General features: G+C 37.5%; 1 pseudogene; it reads left to right on the top strand.

The window, feature by feature from the left end:
* The first annotated feature begins 292 nt into the window (after positions 1-292).
* LOC120205027 lies at positions 293-4,322 on the top strand (annotated as a pseudogene).
* Positions 4,323-6,053: the final 1,731 nt, after the last annotated feature.

Below are 6,053 nucleotides of genomic sequence, written 5' to 3' on the forward strand. Positions count from 1 at the left end.
ATTAACTATCACATAATTTATTGTAAATTTTTTAATGAAAAATAATTAATTTATTATTTTTAAACTTAGATGACAATTTTCTAATTGTTCAGAGTCGGGATGTAAAAAATGGCATATAATTGAGGGACTATTTACGATTGTACCCAATAAATAAATATGAGTTGTCTTTGATCGTCTGTTTTGACCGACGCCATGAAAGCTTGCTTCCTGTAAGTTTCTCATTTCCCTTACTACTGTTAGCTATAAATATAAATACAAGGAAGCTCGATTCCTTGCAATTTAAAACCAAAAACATTGAAGAGATGAAATGGTTGTCTGAAAACCTTTAGATAAATCTTCCTTCATCGCTTTCTTACAGACAAACTTTTTGTTCCAATTTTTCATTAGTTAATTCACATTTAAGGAACCAGTTTTCAATCCTTATTTTACAAAGCCAAAGTTGTTGTCCAAATTGTAACGAAGAATAACAAGGGGGAAAATGAGGAGCGATGATGGGAGAGGAGCTTTTTCAGAGAACAATTCCGACACGGAAAGCATAGCAAGTGACAGGGCGGCGTTTAGTGGACCTTTGGTTTTAGGCGGCGGCGGCGGCGCTGTATCTAAAAAAAGAGCTTCGAAAAAGAGTGCAAGATTCAACCTTCAACCGGAAATCGCCATGGCCAAGACTAACTCAGGGGCCAGCGCTGCTGGTTTCGCCGACGCAACTGACAATGACGACGGTTACGTCGAAATCACCCTCGATATCCGAGACGATTCCGTGGCGGTTCACAGTGTTCAAGGCGCCGGTGGTGGAAGCGAAGACCCAGAGTTGGCTTTGTTAGCTAAGAAAACACTGGAAAACAAGTCGGCTTCATTCCGTTCATATTTGTTGAGGAACACGTCGAATCAAATTAAACAAGTTTCTCAGGAACTGAAACAAGTCCTTTCGAGAAGACCATCTAACGCCGGCCGGAGATTCGATAGGACCAAATCGGCGGCAGTTCATGCCTTGAAAGGGCTCAAGTTTATCACCACCAAAACAGGGGCCTCCGGCAATGGATGGTCTGCCGTCGAGAATCGATTCAATAACTTGACCGCCTCTACAAATGGCATTCTTCACCAATCCCAATTCGCCGAATGCATCGGTACGTACTTTATGATCGAAAGAACAAAAAAATGAGTAACTTTTTGGCAAAAAGAAAACAAAATTTCATCTTTTTCAAATTCAACTACAGGAATGAACCAGTCTAAAGAATTCGCCATTGAGCTGTTTCAAGCGCTTGCTCGGAGACTAATGTAACCGGTGACTCAGTCAATAAAGTCCAACTCAAACAGTTTTGGGATCAGATGTCTGATGAAGCTTTGACTCTAGACTTCAAACTTTCTTTGACATGTAAGTTTTTCTCCCTCAAAATCTGATGAACTGAAAGAAAAATCTGGTTTATTTACTAAGTTTAAGCTCTAATCATGCAGGGTTGACAAAGATGCTGATGGAAGAATCACTGAAGAAGAAGTCAGGGAGGTAGGAATCGACATTCACCTAACTTAAAATGACAACATTTTCTTAACATTTACGTAACTTTTAATATATTTATTTTATGATCTTTTTCCATTATATTCTAACAATATGAATTATTTTACACTGTAGATTATCAGTCTCAGTGCTTCTGCAAATAAACTTTCAACGATTCAGAAACAAGCTGAAGAATATGCAGCTTTGATCATGGAAGAACTTGATCCAGATAATGCTGGATACATCATGGTAAATCGACACTCCCCAAAGACAAATCTTTTTCCTGTCCCATTCTGCCTTTATTTCCTAATTTTACTTTTTCTTAACAGATTCATAACCTGGAAACTCTCTTATTACAAGCTCCGAATCAATCAGTTAGGGTCGGGGATAGTCGGATTCTAAGTCAAATGTTGAGTCAGAAACTCAAGCCAACTCAAGAGAACAACCCATTAAAAAGGTTGTATCAGAGAACTAAGTACTTCATATTGGATAACTGGCAAAGGATCTGGGTTATGATGTTGTGGCTTGGAATTTGTGGGGGCTTATTTGCGTATAAGTTCGTGCAGTATCGGAACAAGGCCGCTTTCGATGTCATGGGATACTGTGTTTGCGTTGCCAAAGGAGGTGCAGAGACTCTTAAATTCAATATGGCCTTGATTTTATTACCAGTGTGTCGAAACACCATAACTTGGCTTCGGAACAAGACTAAATTAGGCGTTGTTGTTCCTTTCGATGATAACCTGAACTTCCACAAGGTAGGCCATACTATTAACAATCAAACCTCTCGTAGAACTCAACATTAGTATAGTTTTGTAATGTAATGTAATGTAACATAACTGCAGGTTATTGCGGTTGGGATTACGGTTGGGGTGATCCTACACGGAGGTGCACATTTGACCTGCGACTTCCCGCGGCTACTTCATGCCACAGAAGAACAATATGAGCCCATGGAACCTTACTTTGGGGAGGAGCAACCTACAAGCTACTGGTGGTTTGTGAGGGGAGTGGAAGGTGTAACAGGCATTATAATGGTGGTCCTAATGGCCATTGCCTTCACACTAGCTACTCCTTGGTTCAGGCGAAACAAACTGAACCTTCCCAAGTTCCTTAAGAAGCTCACTGGATTTAATGCCTTCTGGTATTCCCATCACCTTTTCGTTATCGTCTACGCTCTCCTCATCGTTCATGGTTATTATCTCTACCTCACTAAGACATGGCATCAAAAAACAGTAAGCACCGTCATCCGTTTCATTTTCATTCAATCTCTTCATTCATCACAAATATCATAGTGCGATTTCACTAACTCGATTTCGATACCTTAAATTTCAGACATGGATGTATGTAGCAGTGCCTGTTGTTCTTTACGCCTGCGAAAGGTTAACTCGAGCATTTAGATCAAGTATCAAGGCAGTTAAAATTCTCAAGGTATATCATGTGCTTCAAGTATATACATTTCACCCAATATTGCAGTTGGAGCATTCATATTTCTTTGATACAAATTCTGACATGTTTTCTTCTTTGTTTACTAATTATGGAAGGTTGCTGTATATCCTGGAAATGTATTGTCGTTGCACATGTCAAAACCCCAGGGATTCAAATATAAAAGTGGGCAATACATGTTTGTCAATTGCTCTGCAGTCTCCCAATTTGAATGGTTAGTACATTTTGTTCTTCAGTCACTCGGACTAAGTTGTGAATGTCGGATATGGATCCGAGTATTATTTAAGCTGATCAAACCATTGGCAATTTCAGGCATCCATTCTCCATAACTTCAGCACCCGGAGACGACTACCTCAGTGTTCATATTCGAACTCTGGGTGATTGGACAAGGCAGCTCAAAACTGTTTTCTCTGAGGTTTGTCAGCCTCCACCTGCTGGAAAGAGTGGACTGCTCAGGGCAGAAGGAGCCAACACTAGGTAAAATTTTCACATCTTAGAAGGTTTCAATTAGGTGCAAGCTAGTTAGATGAATGATTAATGTTAAACCGAGTAATGACGTGTATGAATCGGTGTACAGCTTTCCGAAGATTTTGATCGACGGTCCATACGGAGCACCGGCACAGGACTACAAGAAGTACGATGTCGTCCTCCTGGTGGGGCTCGGAATCGGAGCCACCCCAATGATCAGCATTGTCAAGGACATCATCAACAACATGCAGATGGAAGAGGGTTCATATCCAGGATCAAGTTTAGAGAATGGGAATTACAATCCCAAAAACAAGAATAGCAACAGCAAAGGGTTCAAAACACAGAAAGCCTACTTTTACTGGGTCACAAGGGAGCAGGGCTCATTCGAGTGGTTCAAAGGGATAATGAACGAAGTAGCCGAAATGGATGAGAAACGGGTGATAGAGCTCCACAACTATTGCACCAGCGTTTACGAAGAAGGCGACGCTCGATCGGCCCTCATAACCATGCTTCAGTCGCTTCACCACGCCAAGAACGGCGTCGACGTCGTCTCGGGGACTCGAGTCAAATCACATTTCGCAAAGCCAAACTGGCGTCAAGTTTACAAAAAGATTGCCTTACACCATCGTGACGCTAGAATTGGTCAGTATTTCTCACCCTTTTCACCAGCCCTTTTTTTCATCCGTCAGCCATTGTTGATTAACTAAATCATCATGGCCGTATTAAATGATGCAGGAGTTTTCTACTGTGGGGCACCCGCACTCACCAAGGAGTTGAGACAATTAGCATCGGATTTCTCACACAAAACCTCAACAAAGTTCGAATTCCATAAAGAGAACTTTTAACAATTCCTCTATTACATTTTTTCCATACATTTCTAATTCATTAGTTTCAAGTGAATATATATTTCTTTTCTTTTCCATTTCAAAATTCTTCCGAATACGTACATGTGTATTGATTTAGTTTAATAGAGTTATTTAGTACCATGAGAACTGTAATAAAGTTTTCTATATTAATGCAAGTCTTTTTCCATTTCTTTAATTGTATTTGTCCTATACAAATATCAAATTATCAATTCTATTATTAATCTAAAAAATGAGATGAGATATTTTATAATATGGATTTCTCAATAAATCAAAAAACCATTTGACTTTGTTGCGTGCGAACTAATAATTCATCGACTGCATTTTTCATTGTCTGCCACCTAAAAGGACAATCCATATTTGCTTCCAGCTCAGAATCATTTATTTCAGACATTTATTTGTGTATTCAATTGAATAAAATAGACACTGCAAGCTTTTGTCTCTTCCAAGGGAGGTTAGTTATATAAGGGGAGGGGCTGTTTGTTTAAATGATTCAAATGCTGAATGATTCAGAGATTCTGTATGAATTAGCTCTGAATGTGACATGTTGTTTGATAATGACTCTGAATGATTCATAATGTACTTTGATGCTGAATCATTCAGCACTGTTTTGTTGAATCAATCAGCACTGATTCATTTAGAGGTGAGAAACAAACACGCTGAATGCTGAACGCTGAATAATTCCATTCAGAGCCAAACAAATAACCCTAAGTCTGCTTTGTGTTCAAGAGTTTTAAGTATAATTAATTTTCAGCTAAAATACAAAACTGAGAAAATATAAATCTGATGGGAAGATAGAAATGCAAGTGGCATAATTCCATAATATCGACGCCATTATAAGGTGGCTACACATTCTTTTCTTTTTCTTAACTTTTTCCTAGTGCACCAAAGTCAAAAGCAAGTCCCCACAAACCCGTTATATATAATATGATTAAAAGATAATGTGTGATATAACTACTAACATGTTACAAAAAGTTAAATAGTCATGTGTTTAGTAGTTAAAGCATTATTATTATTATTTTGAAGTATTGAGTTCGAGTATGTATATCACGTTCAATATTAAATAGTAAAATATCTCTTATAAGAAAAATAGCACATGCTGTGTATGGGCCTGCATTTCCACTAATTATTTTGTTCATTACATTTCCACTATTTTGCGCAGTACAAATGTGGGATATAAAATCTTGTCCGTAGTGAGTTTCTAGAATCATATAAAACAAAACACACAAATTGTTGAACTTGAACATATAGCATAGAGGAATAAAACAAAAACCGAACTCCCAGCTAATATGTTAATTGAAACAGTTTACATTAGAAATTGAAGTTTCTGGGTGTTTTCAAAGCGTGCACTACGGCATATCAATTCATAGGTAAAACGCGTTTAATGTATCGCCATCAATCTAGAACAAGCTGTTTCAATATTTTGACCATACGTTTTCTTATCATCATTTTACACATTGAACTATTCTCTTCCTTGCAATTTTTCAACGCCGTGATGCTTTTGCATGTAGCATGCATGCAATTGGGTAGGTGATAATGACCCATGTATATCTTTATTTGAGGTTAAAAATATTATCACGTTTGATTTATTTATTTTATATTTAAAAGAGATAAATTATACTAATGATCACTTAACTATTAATCCCTTTTACTTATTATTTATTTATTTATTTTATATTAAAAAATATAAACATATATAATTTACCCTTTTTATTAGTATGGAATAAGTGCAAAGTAATATATGTTCAAAGACAACTTTTAACCATTTAACATTGAATGTTCAGATCCCT

This window comes from Hibiscus syriacus, unplaced genomic scaffold, assembly GCF_006381635.1.
Source record: "Hibiscus syriacus cultivar Baekdansim isolate YM2019G1 unplaced genomic scaffold, ASM638163v2 tig00012064_pilon, whole genome shotgun sequence".
Lineage (NCBI taxonomy): Eukaryota > Viridiplantae > Streptophyta > Magnoliopsida > Malvales > Malvaceae > Hibiscus > Hibiscus syriacus.